The sequence below is a fragment of the Equus caballus genome, chromosome 13, assembly GCF_041296265.1.
Source record: "Equus caballus isolate H_3958 breed thoroughbred chromosome 13, TB-T2T, whole genome shotgun sequence".
In the NCBI taxonomy this organism is placed as follows: domain Eukaryota; kingdom Metazoa; phylum Chordata; class Mammalia; order Perissodactyla; family Equidae; genus Equus; species Equus caballus.
Window position 1 is genome coordinate 8,825,116 of NC_091696.1, and position 13,385 is coordinate 8,838,500.

The following is a 13,385-nucleotide window of genomic DNA, read 5'->3' on the forward strand; positions in this document are numbered from 1 at the left end:
AGAGGCATCCCCATCTCCAGCTCCTGCCAGGATTGTGGAGGTGGCTGAAGCCTGGACCACTTCCCAGGGGGAGCAATCCCCTGCTCCAGCTCCTGCCAGGGCCCTGGGGCAGGCTGAAGCTGCGGCAGCACACCAGGGGGAGCCATTCCCTGCTCCAGCTCCTGCCAGGGCTGTAGAGACAGCTGAAGCTGTGGGAGCACACCAGGGAGAGCCCTCCCGTGCTCCAGATCCTCCTGGAGCCATGGAGCCTGCTCAGTCCCCAGGATTGTCCCCAGGAGAGCACACTCTCCAACCCCCTGTCATCCCCAGGTCCTGACCCATCCCTTCCATCTTCTCCCTCACCACAACCTCCCTTCCTCTCGCCCCTTGACCGGTATGTCTGTGTAGCCATTTATGTTTCTCATTTTATTGTCTTTTTTTGGTGTTTATGTAAATTGTAAAATAAATTTCTTTCTATTTGAAGAACTCTGCGTTTTCTCCTTTTCAATGGTACGATTCCTGAGTGTTAAGTACAGTCCCAATGCTCAGCCTCCATCACCACTGTCCAGTAGCTGAACATTCCCTGAACCACAAGGGAAGCCTGTTCCCAAAGCGCTCATCCCCCATTCCTCCCTCGCTGCCTGACAACCCCTAATGTGTGTTCTGGCAGGTTGTGGTCAATCTTTTCTGGATGTATCCGATAAGCGGTGTCATGCAATGGGTGGCCATCCTAGGCTGCTTCCATATTTTCAGAAGCACTGATCGAAAGCAGCCGTGTCAGGAGCCTCTTGTGGTCCACATGCGTGCTGTGGGCGGGGACCCCCACGTGAGCTGCCGGCAGGGCTGCTCTGTGTGCCTGGCCAGGGACAGGAGGCCCGGCTGCCCCGAGGGAGAGAGGCCTGGGAGCCCCTGAGGGCGGCCTCACCACACCCAGGGGGGCAGGAGGCCAGGGCTGTGTTCATGCCGAGCAGGGCTGATGCAGTTCCTGCGCAACCCTCACGGGACAGTTAGGAAGCTGAGGCCAGGGGAAACAGGGACCGGCCCTGGGCCCGCGAGGTGGGCAGAGTCCAGAGGAGAAGCGAGGCTTCCAGGCCCCTGGGCCAGCTCTAGCGTCCCAGGAGATTGGCCTTGGGAAGGAGAGCCCCTAAGATCCTGGGGGACCTCTGTCCACGACCTCCCATTGGGGGCCCTTTCCTTTGGGCATCCGCACCTGGGCGCACACTCACTCTCACACTCACACACACTCTGCCTGCCCAGGGTGGGGGTCAGGAGGGGACTGCACACTGGGGAGGGGACAGCCGCAAAGAAGAAAGAGGTTGGAGGTGGCTCTGCCATGGCCCAGGGGTTTCCGGTCCCCTAGCAACATGCCCAGGTCTGTAGCATGAGGAGGAGGAAGCCTGACAAGGTCTGGGGTCCTGTGTCCACCACTCTGGGCACCTGGATGGAGGATGTGACATCCCCCCTGCCTCCGCCCCCAGTGTGGAAGTGGATACTGGATAGAAGGCCTGAGGTTACTCCTCCATCAATTGAGGAGCCTAGAGGAGTGACTCCAAGGACCCCACAAGCTTGTAGAAGAGTCTATCGATCTCAGTTGTCCATCCATGACCCACCGTGCTCCAAGGCCTTGGACAGGGCCTTCTAGTCCCTCGAGGCCTTTCTGGGCAGAGGGCAGCCTGAGCTGTAGGTGGGCTGGGCACCTGGCTACTGCAGAACGTGGCAGAGCACAGGACCCCTCCTCTGGAGAGCAGGACCGAGGCCATCCTTGTTGGAGCCTCGGGGTCCTCATTTGGACGTGGAGTGGAGTCAGTGCCCTGGCTGCGGTGAGGAGGCCTCGTGGGGAAAGGGCACACGCCGGGGCCAGTGCAAGGAGAGAGGGAGCAAGAGAGGCTTCGCAGGTCCCTCACATCACCCCCGGAGCCTGCACGGCCTTCTCCTTTGCGCCCTGGGCCCTGCTGGAACCGCTGCCTCCAGGCCCAGAACCAAGGTGTATCTTTCGTGGCCTGCTTTCCCGCCTGCTGCTGCAATGCTGGGCCTGACCACCAGGGGCTTGGTGGCCACTCCTGCTCGTGCTCAGAGGAGTAACTGGAAGAGGGAAGGCACACTCAGCGGTCCTTCTGGGGGTTCCCCTGGCCAAAGCAACAGGTACCTTTCAGGATTGGCGCCCATGGCCACGATGGGAGGTGCTCGGAGGCGGAAGGGGGCTCTGAGGTCACCCCCTTCTTTCAGCTGCTGTGGGCCCTGCACTCACTCTGGCAAGGCGCGGTGTGAGCCTGGGGGCGGTTCTGAAAGCCCTCACGCGGCCCGTGTCCTCCAGGACCTCACCGCCTGCAGGGGGAAGGGACCAAGTGAGGGAAGCAAACCCATGTGGAAAAGACGCGCAGGTGCTAGAGGGCAAGGAAGCAGGGTGCTGGAGGGAGGGCCTGCAGCCCTGAGGTGGGTCGAAAGTCCTCTGAGCGGACATTGGTGCCACGAGCAGAAGGACACGAGGAGCCAGCCCTGCACACAGCCGGGAGCAGTGTGCCAAGGGAAGCTCCGAGGGCCAGACACTCGGAGGCGCAAGGGAATCAGGCCGAGAGGAGGTGAGAAAGGAGCTGGAGTGGCTGCAGAGAGCTGGGGAGGAGAGGAGGCTGGAGGGGAGGAGGGCAGGGCCAGACTCAGGCCTGGAAGGAGCTCCTAGCTGTCTAGGCTGGGTGTGAGCACGACCCTAACTTAGTACTCGTAAGAACAAACAGGCACCACCTCCTCGTTTCTCTCCCAGGATCCAGGCTCAGCTCTGCTAGGAACCTCTGCCTCCAGGTCTCCCGAGAGGCTGAGGCTGCAGGTTCAACGGAGGCTAGAGGGGCGGGGGCTGTCTCGGACACCACTGCCCGACTATTGGCAGGACGCCATTTGGATGGATTTGGGAGTCTTTTCCGTCTGGGAGCCGGGACCCTCTGCTAGCTCTTTGCACGAGGGCCACCAAGCACAGCTCCTACTATCTCGTCTTGCTTCTCCTGAACAACAGATCAGAGAGACAGAGAGAAAGACGGAGAGAGACACAGACAGAAAGCCAGAGAGGAGAGACAGAGAGACAAAGAAGAAGAGACGGAAATGGAGAGAGAAAGAGACAGAGAAACAGAGACCGGGAGAGACTGAGAGAGACAGAAAATGACACAGCCCCACAGAGAGACACAGAGGCCCAGAGAGATGCAGAGAGAGACAGAGAGAGAGAGGCAGAGAGAGAGATGGAGAGAGAATGAACACAGGAGAGAGGGCAGCAGGCAGAAGTCACAGACAAGTCCTGAACTCCCTCTTGGAAGGGACATCCCATCCCTTTGCCGTATTCTACTGGCTGGAACCCAGTTCCTTCCCCGCGAGGAGGCCGGATCACATAAGATGTGTGGCTAGGGGGTGGGAACCCTGGGAGCCATTCTGGGGTCTCCCACGCGCAGACGTGGACAGGAGGCCATTGGACCTGAGTCTGATCCTAACAGGAGGCCCCGGAAGGTTGTGAGCCAGAGGGAGATGATGTCTGAACAGCATTTCATGTCAACGCTCCCTGGGGACGCTGGGAAACAGGCAGGAGGGGCAGTGCCTTTCCCAGATGCCAGAGCAGCCCCAGGTCTGTTGGAGTTGTCTTGTCTGTCCTGCCCAGCCCTTTGGGGAACCCTTCCCATGCTAAGTCTGGGCAGGAGCTCCACGGGGGTAGCGGCCCATGGGTTGACAGGCGCTGGAGGGATTGATAGGTCTAGACACCGGAAGACACCCTTAGCAAGTAGGTACTAGAACGACCCGCACTGCACTGATGGGGGCATGGGGAGGCCCTGAGAGGCACATGGCTGTCCAGGGGGACATCACTGGCAAGAAGGAGGAGCCAGGTCTGACCAGCTCTGCGTCCCCAACGCTGGCTTCTGACTCGAGCCAGGCCTCCTCGGGGGGGGTGAGGCAGGCTGTGTTGGTGCAACTGTGGATGGCCGTGGTGTTGGGATGGAGGGTGAGCAGTCAGCGGCCCAGGGGGCCCTTAGGGAGGTCTCGTGTGAGCAGGAAGCCTAGGGAAGGGGACCCCAGGCAGTGACCTCACTGGGCCCAAGAGAACTTGGAACCCTGGTCTCTAGGCACCCAGCTCCTAGAGACAGCCCCCAACAGCTCACTCGTCTAGCACTCGTCTAGAAGGAGCAGCATGTTTCTCTGCTGTCTGCCTATCTGCCGGGGCCGCAGCCTCAGCAGAGCCCGCAAGGAGCGCCCAAGACGCAAAGGCGGGCTCCTGTCCCACTCAAGACGTCTCTGGACGTTCGTGCGGAGGGACACAAAGGTAACACAGGGACGCCCGAGGTGGGCCCATCCAGGCCAGGCCACCACTGTGGTCCCACTTGGACAGCCCTACGTCCCCTCCCTGGGGGTGTGTGTGTGTGTGTGTGTTAGTGTGTGTGTGCATGTGTGTGTGTGTGTGTTAGTGTGCGTGTGCATGTGTGTGTGTGTGTGTGTGGAAGGGTGGTTTGTGTGAGTGGACCACCGCGAGGAGGAGCAGGCTGATGAGGGGTTAGAAGCCTGGTGGGCCGGGCCCATTCCCACCCCAGCTCATGGCTGATCGGGTGGGACGTGGAGTGCCGGGCAACACCGTCTGCCCGAGGTTTCTCCCGAGCCCCTCAGGCCTATCTGTTTCATCCCGGGGAGAATTCTGCACAGACACAGGGTGGTGCCTGATGTGGGAGCATTAGGCGCAGAGGGCAGAAGAAAGAGCAGGGGCAGCTGAGCAGGGCTCTGATGCTTCTGGGCTGACTGTTGGTCACTGTCTTTGCAGAGGTCCACTCGGGACACGGAGTCCAGCTCCCCGAGGGAGGAGAAGCTGGGCAGGAACAGCGTAGCGGCAGGCGTGGGGAAAAGGCTGGCGTCCTCAGGGACTGTTGGACAAGGATCAGAGCCAGCACAGGCCCCAGCCCGTGTGCGGGGAGCACAATCACATCCAGCATCTCCTGCACAAGGGCAGGAGACAAGCGGCGCCCCAGGAGGGGAGCAGGGATAGCCAGCCCCTCCTCAGGCTCGGGCAGGAGCCATGCAGCTGGCTCTCATGGAATCAGCTGAGCAGGGAGAGCCATCCCCTGCTCCGGCTCCTGCCAGTGCCCCGGGGCAGGCTGAAGTGGTCGCCAGGGAGCAGGGAGAGCCATCCCCTGCTCCAGATCCTCCTGGAGCCATGGAGCCCGCTCAGGCCCCAGCATTGTCCCCGGGAGAGCTCACTCTCCAACCCCCGTCATCCCCAGCTCCTGACCCATCCCTTCCACCTTCTCCCTCACCACTACCTCCCTTCCTCTCCCTGCTTCCCCTGTATGTCTGTCTAGCCTTTTTTTATTTTCGTGTTTGTCTCTTTGTTTGGTGTTTCTATAAATTTTAAAATTAATTGATTTCTGTTTGAAGAACTCTGCGTTTTCTCCTTTTCAGTGGTACAATTCCTGAGCATTAAGTGCAGTCCCAATGCTGGGCCTCCATCGCCGCTGTCCAGTTGCTGAACATTCCCTTCACCACAAGGGAAGCCTGTTCCCAAAGTGCTCATCCCCCATTCCTCCCTCGCTGCCTGACAACCCCTAATGTGTGTTCTGGCAGGTTTTGCTCAGTCTTTTCTGGATGTATCCGATAAGTGGTGTCATGCCATAGGTGGCCATCCTAGTCTGCTTCCATATTTTCAGAAGCACTGATCGATTTTTCATTTCTCTTTCTACTTGAATAGCATTTTTCCCAGCTGACAGGAAAGTCCCCATGGATTATGGATTAGATGCTTCAAATGAAGCCCTTTTAGTAAACATGTGCATTATGTCAGGCTACAGACCGCTCTTCGAAGGGGGACACCAGAGCCACAAGCCACACAGGAAGTGCCTGGTTCTTCCCGTGGCCAAAACACAAACAAGAAAAAGGGAGACAGCTGGAAAGACAAACCAGAACCTCGAAAGCATTCCTCCTAAATCAAGGTGAGAGAAAGGTGCAACCTCCCTCTGGACCAAAGAACTCCTGAAAGTCATTGTTTTCAAGGGACAGAGAGTAAACACACGCAATTCCCCCGAGAGGCGATACATAGGGCTGGCATATGTCAGAGATGCTCGACCTCCCCCGTGAGGACACGTGCAAACATAAACACCATGGAGATGGCATTGGTCACCAGCAGACTGGCAGGTTTCTGGTCTGGTTGCGACCAGCCCTGGTGAGAATTTGGGGAAGCAGAGGCCCCCGCAGATCCCTGGAGAGCAGGGGGAAAGGACACTGTTCTCTGGGAGAATAGCCTGCAGGACCCTTCCAAGTTCCCCAGGACCCCACCTTTGCTGGCAGTGCGAATGCCAGGAGTGTGGCCCACAGGAGGTCTTGCCCAAGGTTTCCAAGATATCTTTTCAAGAGTAGTCATGACAGCACTGGTTGCAATGGCTGGGAGCTGGGAACACAACTCAGGTTCATGGAGAGGCAATGGGACCCATGCGGCCCATCCGTTAGAACACGGATATGTGACATCAACAGGGAGACAGACATCTATGAAAATGAATGTGCATGTGAGAGAGAGACAGACAGAAGGAGACAGAATGAGAGCAACCACGCCAGGGAGATATGCACCAAACTGTTCACGGGGCTCGCGACTTTCCAGTCTCTCATCTGCTCCTGGCGGGATGTCGAAAGTTCTTAGAATGTGCGTGTATTCCTTTCCTAATTCTAAAAAGGTGACTATCACAGCTTCAATGAAATCCATTGATGATTCATCTTTGGAATAAAGTACATTATTTAGTTTCTATTTTTGAAGATTTCTATTCCAAGACAATGAACGTTTATTGTAGTAAAAGAATGAATTTTAAGAGACTGAAGAATTAAGGAAGCGGCAACTCAGGAGTGCCCTTCACAGGTGGTCTTCACCTTTCCAGTCCTTTCCCTTGGTGTCCACGTGTGTGCGCGCGGGCGTGTGTGTGTGTGTGTGTGTGCCCGTGTGCCCGTGCGCGGGGGTGCATGTGTGTGGGGTGATGCATGTTCACACCTGTGCTGCGTGTGTGCACATGGATATGCCGGTGTGTGCGTCAGAGTGCGTGCATCCTGTGGGTGCTGAGTGCGGAGGCCTGCAGGGCGTGTGCTCCTCTGGATCTGATTTCTTCACGGGCGGACCCTGGTCAGACAACACTCTTCCTCTTGGATATCCCGGCATCCGAATTTCCAAATGGCCCCGATGTGGAACGTGCCCCGTTTCTGACTTTCCTCTCCCCTCCTCACGCTGAGGGGAACATCAGCCTCCCTCAATCTCTGATCCTGGAGGACATATCCCCAGAGGGGGAGATTCTGGTGCATGACGTCAACACGGTGTTCCGCGGTTGGTCACTCTCTGACCTTCGAGGTCTCCTTCTCTGCTGTGAGCCTGTTTTGGGAACGTGGGGATGCAGAGAACCTGGGGCAGAGAACTCAGGGAGGGATGGAGAAGGACTGGCTGCTAGGATGCAGCTGAGGAAGGCACCAGGGGTGACCTGCCCAGCTGGAGGGCTCCCCTCCTGCCCTCCTGGTCCTGCTGCTGGCCTCATCCCTGGTCCCACCCTCCACCTCCCTAGCCCACTTTGGCCTCCCAATGCCCCTCCCAGTCTCTAACTCTCCTGAGCTGAGCAGCCTGACCTGCTGACCAGGACAGAGGATGAGGAGGGCCCGCACACTCCTGCCTGCTCTCTCTCCCTCCAAACCCCATCCTCCAGGCAGGAAAGCACATCTAGGGCAGTGCACAGAGTCACGAGGACCACCTCGAACATGCTCTGTCCAGGGGTCGTTCTCAACTGCATGCGCAGGACCCGCTGGACCTCGTGTGAGCAGAAGTGACTTTGACAAGGTATGGCGGAGGCCTCGTGGAAGGTGCCAGAGCTCTAAGCCTGGGGCTGGGGGCTTTAGAGAAGGTCATTGAGCACAAAGCAGAGCTAGGGTCCTCTAGCAGTGACCCTTGCCTCAGGCTCTGTGCCAGCCCCTGGTCCACACAGCCAGCAGACTCTGCTTCTGGGAGGGAGGGTCTCTGCTTAGTAGGGATGAGGGAGAGAGCCCTGGGCACCTTGGCAAGGGACTGCCATTCAAGCCTTGCTTTCCTCCCCTGAGCACTGGGCTGGCAGCCGACCTGCCGTGGTGGTGTGAGACAAGTTCACGGAGGCTGCACTTGGAGTGGCTGCTCCTTCGAAGAGCTCCACAGCTACTAGCTCCCATGATGAGGAATCCCAGGAGGAGAACTGGGCCGGGGGCCTGGATCCCACCCGGGCTGGCAGACCGTCATGGCACCGGATGGGGTGGAGAAAGTTATTCCAGAGGAACAAAGGAGTCAGAGCGAGTCGGGCATGCCTGGTGGGAGAACAGAGTGGGCAGAGGCCAAGGGCCCCAGGGGCTCTCCTGGGGGTGACATCAGCAGGATCGGCTCCTGGGCACGAGCTCGGACCAGGCCTCTGTTCGCCACATGAGCTGTCTCTCCAAATCCTCCTGGCAGCCCAGTGGGGCATGAGGGATTCTGGCCTTCAATTCACTGATGAGGAAACCGAGGCTTAAAGAGACTGGGTCCCTCTGTGCCCAACAGAGAAGCAGAGCCAGGACTGGAAGCCAGTGCCTCTTAGGCCCCATGGGCCCCCCTGACCAAGAAGGAACTCTTTTCCCTAAAGTCCTGACAATCTTTGGTGCTGGTGCCCAGAGAGACCTCATCCTGCGGGGGGATAGGCTGGTCCTGGTCCTCGGAGAGCCCACAGTGTCTGTGGCTGGCCAACCTGGTCACCACCCCAGCCCCAGGCAAATGGGATGGCCCTGGGCCTCGAGTTCAGTGAGGGCTGGAGGCCGGAATGGGGCAGGCTCCAGGAAAGACAGGAGCCCTGAGCTCCAGGAGGTTGCAATGTGGGACACTGGGCAGAATGACCCCGGGCGAGAGAGACAGGGGTCCTAGGCAATGCTCAGCCTCTCTCTAGCTGGCGACTGCAGGGGAGGCCCTGAGCCTCAGCTTCCCCATCTGCGCAATGAGGAAATGACTGGGCCTCGTGACGGGCTCTTGGGAGACTCCGCTGAGGAAGGACTTGTGGATCTCTTGCCTGGTGTCCGGAGCGCATTGGGAACCACCTGCCAGGCTGTCACAGTGGTCCTCCTGGGTGCAGGGTCCGGGGAGTCCCTCCTCGCCTTCCCTCCTGCTGTCCTGTCCCCAGGAATAGCCAGCATTCCTTGAGGCGGAGTTAAAGAAGATCCAGGCGACTCTGTGTTGCAGGTGACAGGGGCTCAGAGCCGGAAGGACAGCTGGACACGTTCCATGCCGCTGTGCAGGGCCTGTCCTGTGACACCGGAGCCCACCAGAAATCAAGTCTCCTCCTGGGTGGATCCCAGCTGCTGTGGCTTTAGGCGCTCCCTCACTCATTCACTGAGGCTTTCATTCCCTCCTTCCTTCCTTCACTCACTCACTCACTCACTCACTCACTCATTCATTCATTTCTACTCTCACTCATACTTTTCACTCATTCAGCCCAAATCCTCTGGTCCCTGCTGTGCACCCAGCAATGTGACCTCAGCAGGGAGTGTGACCGGGCATGACCCTTGTCCCTGCGGTTCACATTTGCTGTGTGACATGGAAGACGGCCATCCCTCGGGTGAGGGGGAGTGATGAGCACCAGGAATCCGCTTCTGAACAGAGAGGCCAGTCATGCACAGGAAAAAATGGAGAGAACACGTGCACGGCTCCTCTGCTAGAACAAGAAAAGAAGGAAAAATTAGGACAAAGAAATATGCCCTATGTTGAACAAAACATGGGCTCTGATTACAAGTGTGCACTGATTCCTAAAACCAACAAAGAAGAAATCCAGTGGATTGGGGCTTGATGACACCATTTTTCTGACCAACAATGGCATTTGAGGAAACATCTTCTAGGGCTCACACTTTCCTAAGGCCTCTTTCACCTCCTAGCACTTCAATCTTCCTCCTTGGAAGCCTCTGTCCTGGCCCCTCCTCATCCAATGGCTCTTCTGCTGCTCGGGGGCCTGCCCTGCGAGGCCACCCTCATCCATCCGGGACTGTCCGTGTCATTGGGACAGGCTGCCCGCATTCCTCCCTGGGCCTCATGAGCTCCTGCTTCTTTTGCAAGGCTGGCACTTTCACTTAGGATCACTTGGAGTCTTTCTTTGCAGTGGTTTGCATCGTCACACACTGGGTCCCCCCTGATGACTCCCTGAGGGAGGCCATTTGTCAGCATCTTCCAGGCGAGGAAGCTCAAGTCCAGAAGGCTGTACAGCCTGTCCAGAGTCACAGCCAGTGTGGCGCCTCAGCAGAGTTTGGTACCCATGCAGAGGAGGATGGAGGGGAAATTGTTTGCAGGTCTTCCCAGGAAGCCTGAGGGAGGACGCGGGGAGTGAGCCTGGAGGATTAAAGCCTTAGCGGGGCCTGAAGAACCAGCACCACTGTGGTGAGCATCACTCTGTCCCAGCAGGAGACCAGATCCTGCCTGGACTGGTTCTGTCCCCTCAGGTGGAGGGAACACCCCAGGGCATTCCTGCACAAGGCCGCACAGCCTTGCAGGAGAGGAAGGGCCCATGGGGCAGGAGAGCCCTCAGGCAGGGAGGAGGGATGCAGGCACTGCAGGGGGCCGCTATCAGTCTCCTGGGCACTGGCTCCCAGCTGCAGGGGAACTCAGGTGGGCTGAGGGAACAGGAGTGCGACCACAGCAGTGTCTGCAGCTGGGGTCTCCACAAAGGTCCCACCCTTCTGCCCAGAGAAAGACTCATCTGCATGGCATTTGTCCTTCCAACACAAAGTGGGGTCCAAGACCACCCCTCCACCCCACCTGCCCAATTCCTTTCCACTCATCTCAAGCGACAAGCAATTCCGAATATTTGATTGGTGTTGGATGCCCAGAGACAGTGGTTTTTGGGGCCCACGTTGTAACCTTGCTGGCATTTTCAAGCTCTCAGGATTTTGATGCAAAACAGGAAAATGCTGAGGACCCCAGAGAGCTTTCTGGAAGCAAAAAGCTTTGCAGTACTGCCCTCCCACCAGCTCTTCTCAAAATCCCTCCAGGCCCGAGTCTCCATCTCGGGTGCTCAGATTGCTGGAAGGATGTGCCTTCCAAACGTCCTCAGGGTGGGCTGGCAGGACACACGGAATGGTGGAGCAAGGAATTCAGCAAATCCGCCTCCCACACAGCAATGACCACACTGGAGAAGCCGGCAGAAAACCACCAGGTCAGCACTCTGCCAAGAGAACGAAGGCACACAACCCACCGAGGAGCATCTGAGGCTGAGGGAGACCAATGAGAGTCTGTGGTGTTTTCACCCAGGGCAGCTCCCGGCCCCACACCCTCAGTGTCAGGGCCCTGTGACAATGGCAAGCCTGAAGGCGGCTGCTTCCCTGTCAGAAGTTGCCTACTTGGTTTCTGCACGGGTGGGGAAACCCCAGCCCCTGAGCATTTCTGGAAACTGTAGCCATCTCAGCGGCAAGCTGCCGTGGAAGGTCAACTTTGTAGCTGCCTGAGGTTGGATCCAGAACAGAGCCACAAACTAGCCAGAAAGTGGAGAGGGAGAACCGGGCAGTGAGACAGACACAAGGACTTGATGGGCTCCACGCATCCCTGGGGGTCTGGACGGTTGTGCGCACGTGCAGGCCTGTACACACTCAGGAGAGACCAGGCAGGTGCGCATTGTGGGGAGGGTTAGAGACCTGCCACCAGCCCAGGCCTTGGCCCCAGGCCTTGCTGCCTCCCAGGGGCTCCCAGCTGACTGAGGGGCAAAGCCCAGCCCTGTGTGGGGTCCCTGTCCTCTCTGGGGCTCGCATGCAGAGAGGCCTTCCCACCTGGAAACTTCTCCCTGGTCTTCTTCAGAGGGTGAGCCGAGGGGCTCTGAAGGTAGAGAAGGTGGGGAGCAGGGAGGAGAGGCTCCTGAGGCCTCAGCCCTCCTGGGACAGGAAGAGAAGGAGCTGGGAGTGGGGAGGGGGACCCTGCTTTCTCGGCCCTCAGTCCCCCTCTGTGTACACCTCCCTCTGAGGAGATGGAGTCCCGGAAAACCTGGAGAGCAGAGCTGGTCCCGATGAGTAACACTCCCAGGGAGGAGGATCGGAGCTCAGCCCAGGACGAGCCCAGGGAGGAAGAGAGCCTTTCACCGCGGGACACTCCACTCACGGTCAGTGTGGTCCTGGCAGGCATGAATGTCACTGCCTGTCCGACACACCCCTGTGGAGCCACTCAGTGGCAGGGACTGGCCTCTGACCGACAGAGCACAGCACAAGTGATAGATCAGCCCTCCAGATCTCATTCCCTAGGCTGTCCTTCCCACTTCCTCCCGCTCTTGTGTTCCCTCCTTCTCTCACTCCCTTTGTTTCTCTCTCTCTCTCTCTCAGTCTCTCTTGCCCCTGGACCTAGGGACCATGCATGGATGTCCTGAACTCCCCTATGTAGAGGCCACATAGGGATGAATCAGGGGTATGCCCTGGACAACAGGGAGAAAGGAGCTCAGCTCTCAGTCAAGCTGATCCTGACCACGCCCACGGGAGTGACCTCCATAGCAAATCTCACTCTAGCACAGCCTCAGTTGAGGCCACAGCCCCAACCTGCAAGACGCCAGGAGGCAGACGCTCCAGCTCAGCAGTGCCAGCGTTCCTGGCCCACAGAGATGGCGAGATCATCAGTATTTGTATTTGAGAGGTGCAGGGTTGGGAGCAATGGAGTCTAGGAGAAGCAGATCCCTCGCGCTGCCTCCCAGGCCCCGGGTCTGCCTGCCCTCCTCCCTCCACTCTCCTCCAGACTCTCTGCAGCCATAGTGCCAGGCTTTCAAACCTCCTCTGTCAAACTCGCTTTGGCCTGAGTGTCTCTGCACCAGCAGTGCCCTCTCCCTGGCACACTGCTCCAGGTATGTTCAGGGCTGGCTCCTCCTGTCACTCTGCTCACAGCCAATGTCACCCCAGGGAGGCCTTTCAGACCCTCCTACCCTGTGAGACCCCAGCCCTCCCTGCAGGACACTCTTTCTTGTCGTTCCAGTTCATGCTCTTCTCTTTCACATGTCTCGGATGTGGTGCTTTTGCCCGTCTCCCTCCAGACTGAGCTCCTGTGGGGCAGGGACCACTGGGCACTTTTTAGCACCACCCCAGGGCCGACCAGGGCTCCTGGCCAAGGGTGAGGGCTTGGCATACAGCTGCTGAATGAGGAAACAGGGGGATCTTCGGTCCCTCCTTCCTGCTTTTGACCTGCTGCAATGGTGGAGACGAACGCTAGTAACAGGAGGTGCAAGCAGGATCTGAGGCGGGGGGATGGCCAGCGTGACTTCCACATGACTCCTCCTTTGTCCAGTTGCTCCAGCACAGCTCAGTGGGCCCCCCTGACACTGGAGGTTCCCCCCAGTGGCCAGTACTTGACTGCAGCCACGCCAGGGACAGCACAAAACCACACATTCATCTCTATTGGGGGTTCTCAAGACGGTGGCTCTCTAGGTTCCCAG

General features: G+C 58.3%; 1 long non-coding RNA gene across 1 annotated transcript; it reads left to right on the top strand.

Moving 5' to 3' along the window:
- The first annotated feature begins 4,075 nt into the window (after positions 1-4,075).
- LOC138917094 (uncharacterized) lies at positions 4,076-5,357 on the top strand. Its single transcript, XR_011424582.1, has 2 exons — positions 4,076-4,270; positions 4,760-5,357. It is a non-coding gene; the product is annotated as an uncharacterized lncRNA (long non-coding RNA).
- Positions 5,358-13,385: the final 8,028 nt, after the last annotated feature.